Source organism: Dendrobates tinctorius, unplaced genomic scaffold (assembly GCF_039654945.1).
Source record: "Dendrobates tinctorius isolate UK_male_01 unplaced genomic scaffold, ASM3965494v1 ptg000064l, whole genome shotgun sequence".
NCBI lineage: Eukaryota > Metazoa > Chordata > Amphibia > Anura > Dendrobatidae > Dendrobates > Dendrobates tinctorius.
Genome location: NW_027361732.1, coordinates 66,608,702 through 66,631,909, shown reverse-complemented (window position 1 = coordinate 66,631,909; position 23,208 = coordinate 66,608,702). Strand labels below are relative to the sequence as shown.

General features: G+C 44.1%; 1 protein-coding gene across 2 annotated transcripts in view; it reads right to left on the bottom strand.

Moving 5' to 3' along the window:
- The window catches only part of GPC6 (glypican 6), a 1,398,086-nt gene that overhangs the window by 1,127,117 nt on the left and 247,761 nt on the right, over positions 1–23,208 (bottom strand). Inside the window, exon 1 of one of the 2 annotated variants that reach the window (XM_073580451.1) lies at positions 19,357–19,456. The exons of the other annotated variant lie outside the window; for it this stretch is intronic. The gene's annotated coding sequence lies outside the window, so the exon portion shown is untranslated. Of the gene's footprint in view, positions 1–19,356; positions 19,457–23,208 lie in introns of those variants that run through there. 2 annotated transcript variants of the gene reach the window in all.

Sequence of the window (23,208 nt, the reverse complement as noted above, 5' to 3'; positions counted from 1 at the left end):
GCCGCAATAAATCTGGAACAAGCAATTTGTCCCCTGGCCTGGTTGCCAGAGCTAGGGCCTGAGCCCTTAGAATTTCTTGCTCCAACTCAGATGAGACCCCCGCCACTACCACCCCTGGGGGAAGAATGGAGGATGGCTGCTCGGGGGGAGACACCGGGTCAAAACTTCTGGACAGGGCATCCGCTTTAACATTTTTGGACCCCGGTCAAAAAGTAATGGAGAATTGAAATCATGAAAAAAAGTGACCAACGGGCTTGTATAGGAGTAAGCCTCTTAGCAGATTCAAGGTATGCCAAATTTTTGTGATCCATGACAACCGTGATAGGGTGAGCCGCCCCTTCCAAAAAGTGCCTCCATTCCTCAAACGCTAGCTTGACCACAAGAAGTTCTCTATTGCCTATGTCATAGTTTCTCTCGGCTGAAGAGAACTTCTTGGAGAAGAAGGCACAGGGTTTGAGATTGGTAAGGGTGGCCGGACCCTGGGACAGCACAGTCCCCACCCCCACTTCAGAAGCATCCACCTCCACAATGAATGGTTTGGACGGGTCTGGCTGTACCAACACCGTGGCGGACATGAAACATTTCTTAATAGCTGAGAAGGACTCCTTAGGGAGTACAGACCAATTTTTTACATCAGCGCCCTTCTGGGTAAGATCCGTGAGTGGTTTAACCACTTGTGAGAAACCTTTAATGAATCTCCGATAATAGTTTGCAAATCCTAAGAAGCGCTGGAGCCCCTTGATATCTCGAGGCTGAACCCAGTCAGTGATCGCCAGCACCTTCTTAGGATCCATACAAAACCCCTCACAGGACACAATCAACCCCAAAAAAGACAGTTCCTCTACGAAAAACGAACATTTTTCCAATTTAGCGAACAATTTGTTCTTCCTGAGACTCTGGAGAACTGTCTGTAGATGTTGCAAGTGAGATTGGCTGTCCGGGGAATACACCAAAATGTCATCCAAATAAATAATAGCAAAACAGCCTATCAGGTCAGAAAACACAACATTAATGAAATTCTGGAAAATAGCAGGTGCATTAGTTAACCCAAATGGCATTACCAGGTTTTCAAAGAGTCCTTCTGATGTGAAGAACACAGTTTTCCACTCATCCCCTTCCCGAACCCTTATCAGATTGTAGGCCCCCCGGAGATCTAACTTGGAGAACCATTGGGCCCCAGCTAACTGGTTACATAAGTCTGGGATGAGGGGAAGCGGGTTAAATGTTCCTAACCGTTATCTTGTTCAGTTCCCGAAAGTAGAGGCACGGCCGCAAACCACCATCTTTCTTCTTCACAAAGAAGAATCCTGCTGCCACAGGTGACACAGAAGGCCTGATATGCCCTTTGCAGAGACTTTCAGCTATGTACTCCTTCATGGCTTGGCACTCAGGCCCGAACAAATTGAACAATCGAGCCTTAGATAACTTGGCTCCAGGTACTAAATCAATGTCACAATCATAGGATCTATGTGGTGGCAGCGCCTCAGCCTTAAAACGTCTTCAAAATCCTTCAGGTACTCCGGAATACCTTCCAGATGACACAGATACAGATTTAACAGCGTTAACAAGATATCCCAGGTTACCACATTTATCTTTACATCCTCACTGAGTGATCTCCCCTGTCACCCAATCAATGGTAGGATTATGGCATCGAAGCCAAGGCATCCCCAGTACCAGTCCTGCAGGCAAGTTATCTAGCACAAGACAACTTAGTTTTTCCACATGAGTGGAACCCACTTTTAGAGAAAAAAGTTCAGACCTGCAACAGATACCGTCCTGGGTAAGAGGGGACGAGTCAATTGCCACAAGTTTAACAGGATCCTGAAGCCTGACTGTCCCTATCTTATTAAGAGTCATAATTTTGGTATCAATCAGGTTCACGGCAGAACCACAGTCAACAAAACAGTAGTTTGAACCAGACCATTACCAAGTTCCAGTTCCACCTGCAGCACCATTTTGCACGTGAGGAAAATTGTACCTGAAGGTCTGGGTAGCCTCCTCGACTACTACCCAGACCTAGTCATTTCCCGCCATCTTGGAGGATGACGGACAGGAGGGGCAGTCCTTCTTCCAATGTCCAGATTCCCCACAATAGAAGCATAACTGCTTCTCGAGGCGGCGTCTTCTTTCCTTTTCCTCACAGGTGACAGTGCTCACCTCCATAGCCACAGGAAGAGTCCGGGTCTCATCTCCATTGAAGAATAATGGTGTTTCCAGTTGCATAACGCTCCCCTAGCCCGCAGTCTGCTATCCATGCGAGCTGCTTGGGTCATGGCATCCTCCAGGGAGTCAGGTGGAGGATGGAGTGCCAGGGCATCCTTCAGACGTTCACACAGGCCTCTACGGAACAGCCCCAGAAGGGCGGCATCACTCCAAGAAAACTCGGCTGCCCAATGTCTGAATTCAGTACAGAACAACTCGGCCGAGTGCTCCCCCTGACAGACAATCATCACCTTGTCCTCAGCCAAATGCACTCAGGCTCATCATAAATAAGCCCTAAGGCTTCAAAAATCGCATCCACAGACATTCTCTCAGGTGCAGAAGAGGAAAGCGAAAATGCCCAGGCTTGTGGGGACCCCGAAAGCAGGGACATAACCACCCCCACCCTCTGTTTCTCATCCCCAGAGGAGCGGGGTCTCAAAGAGCTTATAGCCCTCCTTAAATGCTCTGAATTCATCTTTGTTACCAGAAAACGTATCTGGCAATTTAACCGGGGATTCGGTTGGGACTAAAATTACATCTCTATTCCCCACCTGCTGAAAGCCTGCGGAAAGCACCCCCTGAACCGAGTCCGCAACCTACTGCTGGGACTGGGCCAGAGCTTGGTGTTCCAAACTTAGCTTCTGCAGCGACTGAGTCAAGCATTTCACCTGCTCAGATAAGGCATGCATTGGGTCCATGCTGCAGAAGTGAGGAGAGAAAAAAAAGGTTCACGGTCAGTTATAATGTCAAGAACACCGCACTGCACTTGCTCACTGAGCCAGTGCGCATGTCCTGAGTAAATCGAGCTGTGCTCAAAGATATCTGTGGAGTGAGCAGCAGCCAAGTAGGTGCGTACTTCAGAACAGCAGGACCTAAAGCACATGACTGCTGGGGGCATGGCCTAAACTCCAGAGAGCTAGTAGCTGCACGAGAACTCCTAGCAGGGTAACTGCAAGACAAAGTTACCAAGGAGCATAGACAGGGAGGTTAGTAAGGACGTAGCCAATAAGTCATACACAGAGATAGCTGCAAGGTACAAGAGGGGCAAGCAGAGAGTAGTCAGATCACAGGCAATGAGTCATACACAGGGAGGGTAGTGAAGTACAGAATCAACAGGCAAACTCACAACGGGGAACAGAACCGGGTCAGAACAATATAAACAAGCTATAACAACGAACAGGCACAGGCACACAGAGGTCACCACACTCGGCCAAAAGCAAAAGTATAACTGACAGGGATTGGAGCTTCTCAGGGGTTTAAGAAGCTCTCCCAGAACCATAGAGAGGCCACAATCATTAACCCCAGGTGTGCAGGTTAAAACCTGCACTGAGCTCCAGACATTAACCCCTGACGTGCAGCTTTCACCACTTAGATAAAAGAGAACCTAGACATATTTGGTGTCTATGAACTCGGAATGACCTTAAGAATCATAATGGCAGGTCAGTTTTAGCATTTAGTGAACCATTGCAAAAAAGCCAAAACAAAAAACAAGTGCGGGATTGCACATTTTTTTGCAGTTTCACCGCACTTGGAAGTACAACTCGTCCCACAAAAAATAAGCCCTCACATGGCCATATTGACAGTAAAATAAAAAGTTATGGCTCCGGAAAGAAGGGGAGCGAAAAACAAAAACACAAAACTGAAAAAAGGTCCGGGCATTAAGGGGGTAATAAACCCCTTCACCCCCAAGGGTGGTTTGCACGTTCATGACCGGGCCAATTTTTACAATTCTGACCACTGTACCTTTATGAGGTCATAACTCTGGAACGCTTCCATGGATCCCGGTAATTCTGACATTGTTTTCTCATGACATATTGTACTTCATGTTAGTGGTAAAATTTCATTCAAATAACTTGCGTTTATTTGTGAGAAAAATGGAAATTTGGCGAAAATTTCGCAATTTTCCAACTTTGAATTTTTATGCCCTTAAATCACAGCGATACGGCACACAAAAAACTTGATAACTAACATTTCCCACATGTTTACTTTACATCAGCACAATTTTGGAACCAAAATTTTTTTTGTTAGGAAGTTATAAGGGTTAAAAGTTGACCAGCGATTTCTCATTTTTATAACACCATTTTATTTTTAGGACCACATCACATTTGAAGCCACTTTGAGGGATCTATATGATAGAAAATACCCAAAAGTGACACCATTCTAAAAACTGCACCCCTTAAGGTTCTCAAAACCACATTCAAGAAGTTTATTAACCCTTTAGGTGCATCACAGGAATTTTTTTGAATATTTAAAAAAAAATGAACATCTAACTTTTTTTCACAAAAAAAATACTTCAGGTTCAATTTTTTTTATTTTACCAAGGGTAAAAGGAGAAATTGGACTGCAAAAGTTATTGTGCAATTTGTCCTGAGTATGTTGATACCTGATATGTGGGGGGGAACGACTGTTTCGGCGCATGGCAGAGCTCAGAATGGAAGGAGCACCATTTGACTTTTTCAATGCAAAATTGGCTGGAATTCAGATCGGACGCCATGTCACGTTTGGAGAGTCCCTGATGTACCTAAACAGTGGAAACCCCCCACAAATGACACCATTTTGGAAACTAGACCCCCTAAGGAACTTATCTAGATGTGTGGAGAGAACTTTGAACCCCCAAGGGCTTCACAGAAGTTTATAACATACAGCCGTACAATTAAAAAATCATATTTTTTCCACAAAAATGACCTTTTCACCCTCAATTCTTATTTTTCCAAGGGTAACAGGACCCTAAAAGTTATTGTGCAATTAGTCCTGAGTATGCTGATACCCCACATGTGGGGGTAAACCACTATTTGGGCGCATGGCAGAGCTTGGAAGGGAAGCAGCGCCATTTGACGTTTTTGGCTGGAATTGAGATCGGACACCATGTCGCGATTGGAAAACCCCTGATGTAAGTAAACAGTGGAAACCCCCACAAATGACACCATTTTGTAAACTAGACCCCCCCAAGGAACTTATCTAGATGTGTGATGAGCACTTTGAACCCCCCAGTGCTTCACAGAAGTTTATAACGCCCGGGCGTGAAAATAAAAAATTCGTATTTTTTCCACAAACATGATCTTTTAGTCACCATTTTTTTATTTTCCCAAGGGTACCAGGAGAAATTGGACCCCAAAAGTTGTTGTCCAATTTGTCCTGAGTATGATGATACGCCATATGTGGGAAAAAACTACTGTATGGGCACACGTCGGGGCTCGGAAGGGAAGTAGTGACGTTTTGGAATGCAGACTTTGATGGAATGGTCTACGGGTGTCATGTTGCCTTTGGAGAGCCCCTAATGTACCTAAACAGTGGAAACCCCCCACAAATGACCCCATTTTGAAAACTAGACCCCCTAAGGAACTTATCTAGATGTGAGGTGAGCACTTTGAACCCCCAAGGGCTTCACAGAAGTTTATAATGCCAGGGCATGAAAATAAAAAAATCGTATTTTTTCCACAAACATGATCAATTAGTCCCCATTTTTTTTATTTTCCCAAGGGTAACAGGAGAAATTGAACCCCAAAAGTTGTTGTCCAATTTGTCCTGAGTACGCTGACGCCCCATATGTGGGAGAAAACTACTGTATGGACACACGTCAGGGCTCGGAAGGGAAGTAGTGACGTTTTGGAATGCAGACTTTGAGGGAATGTTCTGCGGGTGTCATGTTGCCTTTGGAGAGCCCCTAATGTACCTAAACAGTGGAAACCCCCCACAAATGACCCCATTTGGGAAACGAGACCCCCTAAGGAACTTATCTAGATGTGTGGTGAGCACTTTGAACCCCCAAGGGCTTCACAGAAGTTTATAATGCCCGGGCATAAAAATAAAAAAATCGTATTTTTTCCACAAACATGATCAATTAGTCCCCAATTTTTTCATTTTCCCAAGGGTAACAGGAGAAATTGGACCCCAAAAGTTGTTGTCCAATTTGTCATGAGTACGCTGACATCCCATATGTGGGAGAAAACTACTGTATGGACACACGTCGGGGCTCGGAAGGGAAGCAGTGACGTTTTGGAATGCAGACTTTGATGGAATGGTCTGCAGGTGTCTTGTGCGTTTGGAGAGCCCCTGATGTACCTAAACTATTGAAACTCCCTACAAGTGACCCCATTTTGGACACTAGACCCCCCATGGAACTTATCTAGATGAGTGGTGAGCACTTTGAACCCCCAAGTGCTTCACAGAAGTTTATAACGCTCGGACGTGAAAATATAAAAATCATTTTTTTCCACAAAAATGATATTTTTGCCCCCAATTTTTTATTTTCCTAAGGGTAACAGGAGAAATTGGACCCCAAAAATTGTTTTGCAATTTGTCCTGAGTAGGCTGATACCCTACATGTGGGGGTAAAACACTGTTTGGGCGCATGGCAGAGCTTGGAAGGGAAGGAGCACCATTTGACTTTTTCAACTCAGAATTGGCTGGAATTGAGATCAGATGCCATGTTGCATTTGGAGAGCCCCTGATGTGCCCAAACAGTGGAAACCCCCAATTCTAACTCCAACCCGAACCCCTACACACCCCTAACCCTAATCTCAGCCCTAACCCTAGCCCTAACCCTAACCCTAGCCCTAACCCTAGCCCTAACCCTACCCTAACCCTAACCCTAATGGAAAAATGGAAAAAAATACTTTTTTTATTTTATTATTTTTCCCTAACTAACGGGGTGATAACGGGGGGTTTGATTTACTATTTATGGCGGTTTTTATATTTGGCAGCTGTCGCACGCTAAAAGACGCTTTTTATTGTAAAAATAGTTTTTGCATCACCACATATTGAGAGCTATAATTTTTCCGTATTTTGACCCACTGAGTCATGTGAGGTCTTATTTTTTGCGGGACGAGTTGACGTTTTTATTGGTACTATTTTCGGGCACGTGACATTTTTTGATCGCTTTTTATTCCGATTTTTGGGACGCAGAATGAACAAAAACCAGCATTTCATGAATTTCTTTTGGGGGGTGCGTTTACACCGTTCCGCGTGCGGTAAAATTGATAAAGCGGTTTTATTCTTCGGGTCAGTATGGTTACAGCGATACCTCATTTAGGTCTTTTTTATGTTTTGTCGGTTTTATGCAATGAAAACTATTTTAGATAAAAAATAATTATTTTTGCATCGCTTTATTCTGCGAGCTATAACTTTTTTATTTTTTCGCTGATGATGCTGTATGGTGGCTTGTTTTTTGCGGGACAAGATGATGTTTTCAGCGGTACCATGGATATTTATATGCGTCTTTTTGATCGCGCGTTATTACACTTTTTGTTTGGCGGTATGATAATAAATCATTATTTTTTGCTTCGTTTTTTATTTTTATTTTTTAAGGGGTTCACTAAAGGGGTTAACTAATGGGACAGTTTTATAGGGCAGGTCGTTACGGACGCGGCGATAACTAATATGTGTACTTTTATTGTTTTTTTTTTTATTTCCAAAAAATGGATTTATTTGGGGGAATATTTTTTTTTTCACTGCTTGTGATCTGTCACAGGCAGTGCAGAAGGCTTCCTCATGCCTGCGCTTTGCAGGCACTGAGGAAGCCAGCTTCCTGCAGGCCCCCGAAGGCCCCCGTTGCCATCTTGGATTCGGGGGCCTGCAGGAAAGGAGCCCACCGCAGCAGCGCTGCACATTGCGCTGCCGTGGGGGGCTCAGGGAAGCACGGAGGGAGCCCCCTCCCTGCCGATGCTTCCCTTTAACCCCCGGTACACCGCAATCATGTTTGATCGCGGTGTCCAAGGGGTTAATGTGTTGGGGGCGGTCCGTGACCGCCCTTGACACATTGTGCCGGGTGTCAGCTGTGATAATAAGCTGACACCCGGCCGCGATCAGCGGCGCTCACCACGTGGGCGCCGCTGATCGCGGTAGACGTACTATCCCGTCCATGGGCATAGGGGCCCGGGTCCCATGGACGGGAAAGTATGTCGGATGTCAGGAAGGGGTTAAATAAGGACAGAAAAGGGCAAGTAGAAAAGCTAGCACTAGAGATTGGATATTTCCTATTTTGTATTATTATTTGTCTTAGGAAATATAATTTAATGAAAATAAACAGTCAGAGGCTGGACTTTTTTTTCCTTAGTATAAAATAGGACCAAATCAATTTTTGAAAATAACTGTAAAAATTCACAATGTTTCTGCAATATAATGAGCATGCTATAAATGCATTGCTCTGAATTCTATGATTATGAATATTTCATGAAACTTAATAAATCAACACAGTGTAATAGAATATAAAAAAAAGTGTAATATATCTTAATAGATAATTTTGCTTCTCTGTTTTCTTATGAGACACCTTCCTACCGCTCTATCCCTCGCCGCCTGAACTCATCAAAATGAAAAATCAGCTCAACTACTTCTCAAGGCAACATGAATAGTACACTGAGGTATCGGGTTGCACCTTCTATTATACACTATGCACAGGGGAAGAGTGATGATAAAACACAGATGGAGAAGGCAAGAGTATGCTGTGGCTTCAAGTGACTAAAACCTAAACCAATTTAGCAAGGGTATATGTTTTCATAAGTGCAATGTGGAGGTGTGCATTCACACTCTGACCATTTAACAAGCAGTACTGAAGAGGAAAATAAAATGAGCAAACATCCTGTAGTAAGTAAATAAATAATAATATTACTGTAAGTAACATAGGGTACTTAGTTAACATTGTTTTGATCAAAAAAATGTAAACATAGGCGAGGGCAGAGGAGGCCCTGCCTCCTAACTGTTCAGGTACCTGCCTGTGGAAAGCTATAGAAACAAAATGAACAGCCCAAAAAAGGAAGTTTCGACCCTTTTTTTACAAAATACAAAAGACTAAACCAAAACCTAAAAAAATTGAGCAAGAGCATATATAATGGTATAAGTGTAATGCATAGGTGTGCATTCACACTATGGACATTTAACAAGCAGAACCTAAGTTAAAAACAGGAGTGTGGCTCCCCCTTTTTTGGGCTGTTCATTTTGTTTATATAGCTTTCCATGGGTAGGTGTCTGAACAGTTGAGTCAGGATCCTACTCTGCCCTTATCTATTTTTACATCTGCTGACACATGGTGCGGTGAACTGCGATAGTTAGGTACTATCTCAATTGGGGTACCCCTCGTCGTGATGGGATGGCTTTTACTTTTTTTGATTAAAACAATATTAACTAAGTACCCTATCTTATTTACATGTAGAATTACTATTTATTTACTTACTACAGGGTACTTGCTCATTTTGTTTTTATCCTACGTTCAGCTTCAAGCAATTGTTTTAGTAGCTGGTATCCAAGGTAAGTATTGGGTAACTATGCACGCACTTCGCTTAGTTACCCGCTGTATACCTTGGATACCTGCCTGCTCGCGTTGGACGCTGGTATCCAAGGTAAATATTGCGCAACTAAGTGCATGCGGCACTTAGTTACCGACTGTGTACCTTGGATACCAGCTCCCAGCGCGAACATGCAGGTATCCAAGGTACACAGCGGGTAACTAAGCGAAACGCGTGCATAGTTACCCGAAATTTACCTTGGATACCAGCTCCCAGCTCCTCACAAAATCTGATATGGAAGGATATATTGCACAGTTGGCGAACCCCTATAAAGTGGAGAATCACTCAATTAATGCTACTGTGTCCCACTGTACTGACATCTGAGCAACCTGCCCAAAAGACTCTCTTTGACCAACATACTCAGCAGATAAATGCCCTGTTTGACATGATGGACTTTGAGAGCCGAAATCGGCGCAATAATATCCACATTCGGGGTCTGCCTGAGACCACAACAAACCAGGACCTGCTGCACACCTTGAAAGGAATATTTAGCACGCTTTTGGAAAGGAGTCCAAAGGAGGAAATCTTCCTGATCAAAGAGGACATAATCATGGGTCCCTTTGAGTTCGACAGAGTCTGTCTACTGTTCTTGGCGGACTTGTCTTGGAGAACACTGGTCAAACATAGGGCTTTACGTCCTGTCTTGGAGGCATTGAGAGAACGGAACATGCCCTATTCATGGGGATTCCCCTTCCAATTGCAGGTACGAGACCAGAGGAGAGTGGCATCTTTGAGGGATCCTCAGGGTTTGCAGAGATTTCTGGAGAGGCTGAGAGGCTGGACCTCCCACAGGTTCAGATAACTGACTGGCCCACAAACATGCAAAGACCTGTGGCACCTTACAACAACCATTACAGACCTTCTCAGCAAACATTGCCGCAACAGCGCAGACACAGCTGCACATGCTCTCACCCATGTTCGACACAATTCGCAGAACAATGTCACTTTTTCTTTGTTCCTCTTAAATTTTTGTAAAGATGTGGACCCTGTCATATGTACCCGGACCATTGTAGCACGTATGTCAATCGGAACTAAACCATGACTAAGAGGGGCACTTTGTTTCAAATGGGACAATAGCTCTTCTGGTGGAGGAGAGCCAACATGAGGGCTGAGATGGCGGTAATCCATATTTTGGCTATAGGTTTCAGACAATGAGAATGTAGTATTGACTCTGCCTGTGTGCTTTTCCAGAGAGAGGGGGAAGCATTGGGGTTACTGTGCTCATTGATTTATTTCTAAATGCTTGGATTTATACAAACAAATGTGATTTGATGCTTGGTCCATGTGGATGGTGTACCCACATCTTGAGAGATACTCCCAACAAAGAAAGCTTGCACTTGCAAGCATCAGAAGATCTTCTCCATATTATGAGAGGACTTCCTGAATACCATTTCCTCAGCCTAGGATTGAGGTAGTTGCCTACCCTTGGCTAGGCTCTTGAATTTTCTTTAGGTTCTTTATATTTACTTACTTTTTCTTCATCTTCTGTTTTCTGTCCCCCACTTATTCTTTTCTTTCCATCCTTCCCTAACTTCCTGCTTACCCTCCCAGGTCGTAAACTCAGTCCTCTTCTTGCCCTCTCTACGATCTTCTACAGAAACTATCCTTGGGGTTGACATAATGTCTACAATCAAGATAGCCTCTTACAGGACAAGGGTTTTAATACCCCTCTGAAACGATCCAAAGTTCTATATGGTATGTATAAAATGGGAACACAAATTCTTTTTCTTCAAGAGACACATTTTAAAAGAGAACATCACCCTGTAGTAAAAAACAAATTTTACACACATTGGTTTCACAGGCACAGCACAAATCCTAAGTCCAGATCCAGGGGAGTCAGTGTAGCTATTCATAAGAATCTTCAGTTTTCACTTGTGGGGAGGATAGGGATGATCAGGGTCATTTTGTTTTCCTGAAAGTCTCAGTTGGCCATCTGTGCATTCGTGGAGGGCCAACTGATAATAAGAGGTGACCTGAATCTGATAAAGAACAAGACACTTAACTTTTTCTCAGGTAAGTCCTCCATTACTCCCTCACTCTTAGCTATGCTGAAAGCTGACTTTTACAGGCAACAGATAGTGGATATTTGGCGCATCCTTCACCCGGGGGGACAGAGACTATACATACTTCTCCCACCTCCACAACTCCTATAGTAGGATAGACCATTTCCTGGTCTCACATCACTTTCTTAGCTGGAATCCCACAGTGTCCATAGGGGTAATGACATGGTCAGATCACGCTACCATTTATTCTCATTCCAGCCCCCCAATTTTAACCACAGATCTTGGTAGTGGCGCCTAAATCCGAACCTTCTTCAGGATCCTGAGACAACTAACGCAATTAAAACCACCATCCAAGAATTTTTAATAACCATGAGGGAGACCCTACCCCATTGCCCACCCAGTGGGAGGCCCTAAAATGCATAACTAGGGGGATTTAAGTACGGGAGGTATCAAGACTAAAAATGGAAAACACTGCTCACATGAAGGAGCTGCTTGCACAGATACACACACTGAAACAGGAACATAAACATGATCTAGCTAGTGAAACCCTTACTAAGTTGAAAAAGTCAAGAGAGGACTTGAAAAAACTAGTAGATAAAGGTTTTACCAAATACAGGGAAAGATTGCAGGGTTTCTTTTACGAGTTTACTGAAAAGTGCAGGGGCCCATTGGCTAGAAGTATTCACCCAAGGAGCCCCAATACCTATATACCCTCTATTCACAGTCCCGGAGGGGTAGAGGTGAATGAATCAGGCCAGATTGTTCAGTCATACAGGGACTATTATGAAGCGCTCTATAACATCACTGGCCACTATGCAGACATGTCTCCCACACATAAACAAACAAAAATAGATCTATATATCAGAGAGAATACCCTTCCCTCATTATCGGCGGACTTCAGGGAGACCGTGTTTTTGCTTTTTTAGTGAGGAGGAACTTACGCAAGCGATTAAAATGTCCCCGACTAATAAATGTCCTGGTCCTGACAGCTACACAGCCATTTACTAGCCCCTCAATTAACACCCTTTTTAACCAAAGTGTTTAACGTTTCTTCGGTGCACCCATTTCCTGGCAAGACACTGGAGGCTCATATTTCTCTCTTTCCTAAAGCCAGGAAGGGCCCTAAATTATGCCCCAGCTACAGGCCAATCTCACTAATCAACCTAGATGTAAAATTATACTCCAAAATGATAGCAATGAGATTTGCCACCTATCTACCAGACTTAATTCATACTAACCAGGTAGGGTTTGTCCCGTGGAGAGAGGCAAGGGACAATACTATTAAGACACTTCTACTCATGTCCCACAGTAAAATGACAAAGTCATCCACATGTATTCTATCGGTCGATTCTGAAAAGGCATTTGACCAGGTGAAATGGTCCTTTTGCCATAGTGCAGATCAATATGGGACCTAACCTACAGGAGAATATAATGGCTCTATATCAAAACTCCACAACTAAAGTAAAATGCAATGGTGTCTTTTCAGATTCTTTTAAGATATCAAATGGAATTACATAGTGCTCCCCGCGGTCACCGCTGCTGTATATTATAGTGATGGAGCACCTAGCAGTATCCCTAAGGCTACTTTCACACATCAGGTTTTCGTCGTCAGGCGCGATCTGGCGTCGTGCCGGAATGCCGGATCCGGCAAATGTTTAGTAAAACCTGATGTGCCGGATCCGGTTTTCTGACAGACAAATCCGTCTCATCCGGTTCATCCGTTTTTCTATCCGTTTTTCGACGGATTACGCAGGATCTGGTTTTTAAAATTGACCCTTGTGGCCTTCCGAACGGGATTGGCTACTGGAAAACTATATATAGCATGTTCCTACAGCCCTTCTTTGACAGGTTGTAGAGGAGAAAGTGCAGGTTGGAGAGAAGAGCAAGTTACTGGCGAAGATGGATGTTGTCATTGGAAATATTACCACTAGAAGTTCTGTGACGGTTTCAGTAATGAGGGACAATTTTGCACTATACTTTATGTCACCTCAAGGCAGAGTACACTGGCAGGATGACAGAGTGTGAAAGATTTGTGCCCTAACCAAACTTGTGTACCTTCTGGACCAACAGTATATACCTTTGCCAACCAAAGTTGGCTATCTTGTCATGGTCTTACTATTTTTAGCTTTAGGTCACAGGTGTGTACCTGGTTGTGTTTTGCAAAGTATTTCACCTTTTAACAAAAGTTGTGTACATTGTTAGGAAATCACCAACAATAAACACAACTTTTTAGGTGAAATACTTTGCTTCAAACACCAGGAACACAACTGTGGCAAAAAGCTAAAATTTACCCACAGTTATATACCTGGTTTTGAATACCTTTTTACCTTTTAAATACCCTGTATTTAACCTTTTTTTTAAACATATTTCGCCGCAGAAAGAAATGACAGACAACCAGTTTGAACAATAATTTAACTTTTATTTAAAATATTTTTTTTTTGTAAACTGTTTTTAAAGTTAAAAAAACTTTTTTAATAAAGGTTTGAAACCAACAGGGCATTTTTATTACAAAACACATCATAAATCTGTGTAGTGTGGGGTGGAAATACTGCTGGAGGGGCTGCGGGACACTTCGACAATGGGAGTGTGGAGAGAGGACTGGGATCGTGGTGGGGAAGGAACAGTTAGAGGTGATGGTGTGGAAAAAGCTACAGAATGGGTGAACATGTGGGAGGCAAAAGAGGTGGTGGGCGGTGGAGTGGAGGGTTGGGCAGGGACTGTAGGAGCAGATGATGTTGATGGAAAGTTGTATGGGGAAGGAGTTTGGTACGGGGAAGGAGTTTGGTATGGGGCAGGTTGCTGGAAGTGGGGAGATGTCTGGTACTGGGGAGGTTGCTGGTACTGGGAAGGTTGCTGGTACTGGTGAGGTTTCTGGTATGTAATAGGAGGGGGAGGATGGAAAGTGGCTGGAGGGGGTGCAGATGTAATAGGAGGGGGAGGATGGAAAGTGGCTGGAGGGGGTGCAGATGTAATAGGAGGGGGAGGATGGAAAGTGGCTGGAGGGGGTGCAGGTGGAGGAACTACAGTGGTGGGAGGTGGAGGTTGGGAGGTAACCTGCTGTAGAGCACCGTGGCACGAATGCATTACATGCATCTGCTGGGTAGGAGATAGTGTTGCCATGCGCTCCACAACAGACCTGAAAAAGGTGTGGTTTGGCGAAGATCTTGCTTCTGAATGCATGGTTTGCAGAAGTGTCTTCACCTCCAGAATGCTGGAGTTGATCTGCTGAAAGCCTGCGGAGATTTGCTTTGACAAGACTTTTAGACAGTTCTGGAAAGATGCATTCAGATGCAAGAACTCTGGCGCATAACTCTTTTCCTGACCCCTCTGCCGCTGCCGCCCAGTACCCGCAGGTGTACTAGAGGTGGCAGGGGCAGAAGGGTGGGGTAAAGGGAAAGCGATCTCCTCACCAGCAGCTTCATGTAATGTAGGCGGCCACGATGCTCCTGTGCTGGTGGATGGGACAGATGGGTCGAATGTGTGGGAAGGCTGGGAAGGTGCAGATGTACCGGGGCGGTCGAAGTGTCCCTCGGTGCCGGTCTCCTCAGGGATCGCCTCAGAAGGGTCCAATCGTGCAGGCTCCCGAGTGCTGCTCACCGTGCTGTGGAATAAAGAGAAAAAAAAACAATTAAAATACTGACATGGTATGGCCCTGGCTGAAAAAAAAAAGTTACATTTTTTTCACATGTGGTGTGTAATATTTACCCTCTAGTGACCGTTGTTTCCCGGAGGAACGACAGGGCTTGTGCGTACTTGTACTTGCTCCTGCGTCCTCCAGATCCACTCGGGGCCCGCATCTCTTTATTGAACTCCTTCTTGAAACGATCCCTCACAGACCGCCACCGATTCACAATTCTGTTCCCTGAAACGAGAAAGGAGTGGTTAGTATACAACATCAGTGTTTCACAAACTCCAGTCCTCATGGTCCCCAGGGGTCATGTTTTCAGGATTTCCATAGTAAATAGAAATCCTGAACACATGATCCGTGGGGACCACGAGGACTGGAGTTCGGGAAACACTGGTTTACATCAAGCAACCGGTACTGTATATACTTACGCTCTTTAATCTGGGCCCGAACATCGAGGTCCTCCCAGCGGCCCACAAGGAGCGAACAGATTTCCTCCCAGAGTCGTCGGGTAACGATAAGGTCAGCATGGCGGCGGTCAGCCATATTCCAGAGCGGCTCCCTTTCTCTGACGAGATCGATGAGGTGGTCCACATCGAGTCCTCCATCCTCACCGTCAGAGTCGGGAGCACGCTGTGAAGGCTGTTAAAGAAAAAGACAAAAATAACATAATTAGCCTCCACAAAAGAAATGAAATAAAAAGTGCAAAAAAACAAAGCAAAAATATTTATACTTACACGCTGGTGACCGCCGCGTTGCTGTCGCCGACGACCCTGGGAGGCACTGCGAGGACCTCTTGGCCGAGCACCAGATTGGAAGACTAGAGAAGAAAACAAAAAATGTTATGTCTTTGGATGTAGGCATTTGTTTGCTGTGTGTGGTCTGCAGAACATTGTTTTCTATGTGTTGTGTGTAGTGTGATGTTGTGTTTCTGCGTTTGATGCAAAAAACTTACCAATTGTGAGCCCACTCCAAGTGTCTGTCCACCCCTTCCTTCTTCTTCTGGGAGCTCCTCTTCATCTTGTGAATCCTGTTTTGAAATAAAAGGCAATGAATAGACATATATTACAGAGATGATGGATTTTGGAAATAAAAACTTACCGTCAAACGCTGACGATGCGAGGGAGGGCTCCCAGAAGAAGATGTGCTGTCTTCCTGATGGCCAGACTCCATGGCTGTGGGTGGTGTTCCAGCTGCTGCCATTGCTGCTGCTGCTGCTGCATCTATTGGGCGGCTGTTGAATAAAGAGAAACAAAGGGCCAATGAATATCTTGATATTCAATAGCCCTAGTTTGGAGGAATGGGGGATTTGATAATTACCGTCTCTCATCTGCTGCTGGCCTCCCCTCCTCAGCATGTTCCATTTGCTGCTCCATTTGGGGTGGTGGTGGTGCTGATGGTGCTGCAGTGGTCTCCTGCCTTCTCCTGCTGCGCTTGGTTGCTTTCTTGGGTGGCATGTTGGGTGTGGCTGTGGGTCCCACTGTCTTGCTTTTATATATGTCTTGTGGGCAGAGCTACTGAGCATGCTCAGACCAAAAAACCGGATCCGGCCACCGGATCCGGCTTTCGCCGGATCAGGCGCATTGCGGCGCTCATAGGCTTTCATTGTGTGAAAAAGCCGGACGTGCCGGATCCGGCGTGTCCGGCTTTTTCGCCGGAGACAAAAAACGTTACAGTAGCCGTTTTTTCCAGACGCCGGATTGAGACACATTGCCGGATCCGGCGAAAACCGGATGAAACGCATGGCCATCCGGCCCGATCCGGCGCAAATGCAAGTCAATGGGGGGGAAAACGGATCCGGCATTGCATTTCGCCGGATCCGGTTTCTGTCAAAAGCGCCGGATCGCACCTGACGGCGAAAACCTGATGTGTGAAAGAGGCCTTAGAGACAACCCCAACATTACTGGTATACAGGTTGGGCCTAGAGTATATAAACTCTCCTTCTATGCAGATGACTTATTGCTGTATATTACAAACCTGAGACTTTGACTACCTATGGTCATGAGGGAGTTTGATAGGTATAGCAGGGTAAGTAACTTTAAAATCAATCCACCTAAGCCTGAGATGCTTAATATTATGGTGCGGGGTCAGGAAAGGGTGGTGATGCAAAATTCATTTCCCTTTCGGTGGTGTTCCACATCAATGCAATATCTCGGGGTATAGTTGACATTGGAGACTTCTCAATTATATCAGGCCAACTTCACCCCTCTTTTAACATGTATTACAGCCAATCTTCAAAGATACGGGAGAGCTAGGTTGTCCTGATTTGGTCATCAGAATGGATATTCACCCCAGACTGTTGTACCTGTTCCTGTCTAGTCTTGGTGATATTCACAGGTAAATTTTTTAAGCATCTAGATGCAGTCTGTAGTAAGTTCACATTGGGACTGAAGAGACCTTCACTTGCTTGCTCACTGCTTAGCAAACTCAAATCAGAGGGCGGTACGGGCATGCTGAACTTGAGAACCTACCATCGGGTGGCCATAGTGATATGGGCCTTGGACTGGTTTCATGATCAGGGTGGAAAACAATGGGTTTCGATAGAAAGGTCTCTTTCACCACTGGCACTGACTTTACTACTTTGGACCCCTAAGACACATCGTAACTGAACCAATTTCCTACCTTTTCTCTTTTTGACACATGACCTACTTAAAATATGGGACTCCTCTATTTTGGCACGGAGTTTCTCAAACAGCCCCGAACCCATGACTCCAGTGTTTGACAATCCCAGGTTTTCCCTGGGTGTTGGAGTAAGGTCATTTTTGGTGTGGTCCAACACACCTAAACTCTGAGTAATGAACATCTCTAGGACGTTAGAGAGATGGCAATCACTGGTGGAACTGAAGGAGGAATTTTCAGAACTCAACATCTCATGGTTTGCATATTTGCAACTACATTCCTTTGTGTCGTCCCTCCAGCCAACTTCATTAAACGAGACAAGTCTGACGCCAGTTGAATCATTGATGATGCAAGGACCAGCCCTGCACACGTCTCACAAGTATACTCAATTCTTATATCAGAAAGAGCTGATAATAAGTCATGATTTGGAACGGGCGTTTGCGCTTCAGGATTCTTTTGAGCAATGGAAAAGAGCTTTTTTGTGCACACAGGCTCCGTTTGGCTTGTAGGGCTCAGGAAACGAACTTTAAACTTTTAACTAGGTGGTACAGATGTCCAACCCACCTTCATAAATTATATCCACTGGTATCTGACCTCTGCTGGAGATGCGAAGCTTCTGAGGGTACCATGCTTCACATCTGGTGAGATTGTTCACCAACTAAAAGACTTTTGAATCAGGTCTTTGAAATTTATTCTAAGGTTTCTGGGGACATTATTCAAAGTAACCTACAGCTGACCCTACTGTCAATGATCACAGGCTCTCTCAGGAGCAACAAGGTAGGACTCCTAATACATTGCATAATGACCACTCATACTATCATTCCTAGGAAGTGGCGTTCTAAGACAGCCAGCAATATCGGGGATTGGATAGTTTAAATGGATTTCCTATGTAGGATGGAGAGGCTATCCACCATTATGATACAGTGTGAGGATACGTTTTACAAAACATGGCAGGAATGGATTATGTTTCACGAATCACCTGAGTTACTAACACTCTCGGAGACAAGTTAGCAAAGAACTGTAAAACAGAGAGGCAGTTAACACAAATGGTAGAGATTCAACTCTCCTCAAACTTTACCCCTCAATTCCCTTCTATTCCCCACTCCCCCTCACTTTTTTCCACCCTCTTAATCAGACCCCCCCATTTCCTCCTTTCGCTTTTTTTGTACTTTCTATTACCTACTCTACACTCTTTTCTTCTTTTCATTCTATCTTGTTTCTCGGATGTTTATGATGCTCAAGACAGCATGATGGCAACGTTCTGAACAATCAACTAATGGTTATTGAGTGAAACTGACTCATGTAAGGCGGTTATGCTTTGCTTGATTGTCTTGCTGTTTTACTTGATTTTCCTTGTCCTTGTATGTATACTTTTTACTTTTGGTATGTTATGTATGAATATATTAAAAAACTGCTTAAGAGAAGAATAGAGGGGTCCTCACATAGTTTTTTTTTTAAATTATTCAAATAATTTTGGGGCTTTGCCCGGCTCTTCCCACTAGCAAGTGGGGTAAGAACACTGAATGCTAATACAACAGGTTAGTAAATTATCTATTGATATGAGAAGGATATTTTGTTTTGGGTAAGAATGATAGGTATATACAGAGGGTACGTAAAGTATTCAGACCTCTTTCATTTTTTCACTCTTTGTTTCATTGCAGCCATTTGGTAAATTCAAAAAGTTCTTCTTTTCTCATTAATGTTCACTCTGTACCCCATCTTAACTGCAAAAAAACAGAAATGTAGAAATTTTTGCAAATTTATTATAAGAGAAAAACTGAAATATCACATGGTCATAAGTATTCAGACCCTTTGCTCAGAAACTCATATTTAAGCCACATGCTGGCCATTTCCTTGTGATCCTCCTTGAGATGGTTCTTTCCTTCATTGGAGTCCAGCTGTGTTTTTAAACTGATTGATAGGACTTGATTTGTAGTAGAAAGATAGTGAAGACGTTGTGTCTTCTACCGATTGTGTATCACCTGTTAGACAGGAGTAAAATTAGGTAGTAAAAAGGGGATTTCACCCTTTCAACTTTGTGCCATGTTCCTTTTTTTTTTTTTTTAAACTTTAGTCTCTCCTCCCTTCTCCCAAGAGCCAGAACTTTTTTATTTTTCCATCAATATAGTCATATGAGGGCTTGTTTTCTGCAGGACAGGTTGTATTTTTGAATGACATCATTCATTGTACCATACAGTGGACCGGAAAATGGGAAAAAAAAAATTCCAAGTGAAGTGAAACTGCAAAAAATGTGCAATTCCACAATTTTTTTTGTTTTTTTTTTTGTTTTTTTTATTTACAATTTTTACTATATGGTAAAACTGACCTGACAATATGGTTCTCAAGATCAGTACAAGTACACAGATGCCAAACATGTATAGTTTTGCCTTTTTATTTAAGTAGTGAAAAAAATCGGAAATTAGTATGAACATTTTTTTTTTGCTTATGTTGTCATTTTCCAAGACCATTTTATTTTTGTGGGAAATGAAGCTGTATGAGGATTTGTCTTTAAGCACCCAGAGCTGACATTATCACAGATACATCTGCAAGGAGTTTGTATGTTCTCCCAGTGTTTGCGTGGGTTTCCTCCAGGCACTCTGGTTTCTTCCCACATTCCAAAGACATACTGATAGGGAATTTAGATTGTGAGCCCCATAGGGGACTGTGATGATAATGTGTGCAAACTGTAAAGTGCTGCCAAATATGTTAGCGCTATATAAAAATAAAGATTATTATTATAGATACTACTTTGGGGTAGATACAATGATTTGATCACCTCTTATTGCATTTTATTGTAATGCTGCGGTGGCCACAAAAACATAATTCTGCAGTTTTGATTTTTTTCTTGTTATCTTGTTTACCGATCAGAATAATTTATTATATATTTTGATAAATCATATTTTTATGAATGCAGCGATACCAAAAATGTGTATTTTTATTGCTTTTTTTCAATGGGGCAAAAGGGGGGGATTCGAATTTTTATGTTTTATTTTTTTATCATATTTTTAAAAACTTTTTTTTAACTTTGTCTTTAATGATTAGCAGAAATCACAATCTCCTATGATCTCCAGAAAAGGATCATAATTACAGGGACAGGGGTCATCTGTAGACCTTCGGCTGTCATGGCAACCCACCGGCACCCCACGATCACGTCAAGGGCACGCTGATGGGAATGTGGAATGACATGTGCCCTTGTAGGTGTTAAATGCAGCTTTCAGAGATTGACAGAGTGATTTAACATGATAACAGCAATGAGTAAAGCTCCACTCCACCCGCGGCTGCTAAGTGCACATGATGGCGCTTGAGCCCGCATTAAAGGCAGAGACACAACATATGTAGTAAATGTATCTCATATATAATGAAGGGGTTAAACAGGAAAGTGCTGGAAAGTAGGATAGGCAGTAAGGCCCACATAGAGAATACAAAAAGTGTGAAAATTAAAGAAAATGAATAGATCAAATAGGGAATAAGGAGCAAAGACTTGTTCATTCTTCAACAATGCTGCCTATTATGACATCTTTGAATGATGTCTATATCTATACATGTAAATTATTTATATATTAATGTATCAGTATTCTACACAGTTTACCTCATTATATGCTTTTTTCAACCACGGTCACACAGTGATTTTACATTATTGTGTGCACTCTAACCAATTCTACTAATTTTCTCTTTGTAAACATATGTATAAAGCTTATTTTGAAAGTTACCTGAAAATACATATTGTAACGTCCATCTGCGGTTCTGGGCAGCAGCCAGGCAACACCCCGAGAAACACTGATACCCTTTACCCCTATACAGGGATCTGGATTTACAACAGAGCCCAGGAGGTACTGTCTGAATAGGAGCAGCGGCCAGAGCAGGACGGTCGTCAGAGAGAAGTACAAAAACGGCAGGCAATAGCAGAGTCAATTTCAGGCCAAGGTCAGAGTCAAAAACCAGGAGGGCAGCAGAGGTACAGAATCGTTAGGAAGTAGCAAAGTCAGAATATCCAGGCCAAGGTCACAAACCAGGAGAGTAGCAGAAGTACAGAATCGTCAGGCAAAAGAGGGGTCAGAAATCCAGGCTGAGGTCAGAGTCAAACAGAAATCAATCACTAAGTAACACACAGGGGAACCAAGAATATATCCGGCGGCTTGCAAGACCAGTCCCAAGGTATTTGAGGGATCAGGTCATCCCTCACAGGTTCCTGGACTGGTGATGTCATTAGGGCCGCCCCCAGGACCAGGCCAGATGGAGTTGCAGTAACCCCCTGATGACTGACAGAGGGGCGGAGCCCGCGCCCACCAGATGCCTGCGCAGGAGCCACTTCTCTGTCACCACCATAACTCACGGGCGGACCACGGCGCCTCCCAGTGGCCGAGGCAGGAACAGCTGTCCCCGAGTCTGACAGTGAAGTGGCGGTCTGGCGCCTCCTAGTGGCCGTGACCGGAACAGCAGGCCTCGAATCCAACGGTGACGTGACAGACCGGCGCCTCCTAGTGGCTAAAGCTGGGACCATAGGCCCTGAGTCTGTACAACTTGAGGAGAGACTTGTGGAAGACATTGGGTAATTTGAAAGACTGAGGGAGTTTTAAACGGAAGGCCACCGGGTTAATCACCTCTATAATCTCGTATGGACCAATAAATCTGGGACCCAGTTTGGCAGACGGTACTTTAAGCTTGATGTTTTTGGTGGAGAGCCAAACTTTGTCTCCAACTCCCAGGTGCGGTCCTTTGGATCGCCGTTTGTTCGCTGCTGAGGTCTGTCTAACCCGGGCCCCTTTCAAGTTAGAGTTTACCTCAGACCAAATGGTTTTTAAACGATGTATATTTTTCTCTACCCCAGGAAGCTCCGACATTCTGGCCGAGAATGAGCCAAAGCGCGGATGCAGCCCGTGGTTGCAGAAAAAGGGGGTAGACTTAATGGAGTCCTGATACTGATTGTTTAGGGCAAACTCGGCTAGTGGCAGATGTTCTGCCCAATCGGACTGGTGTTCTGAGATGTAGCAATGAAGGTATTGCTCCAGAGCCTGGTTGACACGTTCGGTTTGCCCATTGGTTTCAGGGTGGTAAGCCGAGGAAAAAGATAGCTCAATGCCAATGCGTTTACAGAATGCCCTCCAGAACTTTGACACGAATTGGGTACCCCTGTCAGACACAATATTGACCGGGGCACCGTGTAAACGCACCACATGTACAATAAACAGTTTACTCAACGTTTCCGAGTTAGGTAACCCCGACAGGGGGACAAAATGACATTGTTTACTGATCCTGTCCACCACCACCCAGATACACGTCTTTCCATCTGAGGATGGTAGGTCCGTAATGAAGTCCATGGAGATGTGGGTCCATGGACTCTCGGGGATGGATGGGCAAGGACTGGAGCCAGCCGGCAGGGCGAGTATGGGAGGACTTGGCACGGGCACAGACCTCACATGCTAAGACATAATCTTTGCAGTCCTTAACCACCGTCGGCCACCAAAAATTCCTAGTTATC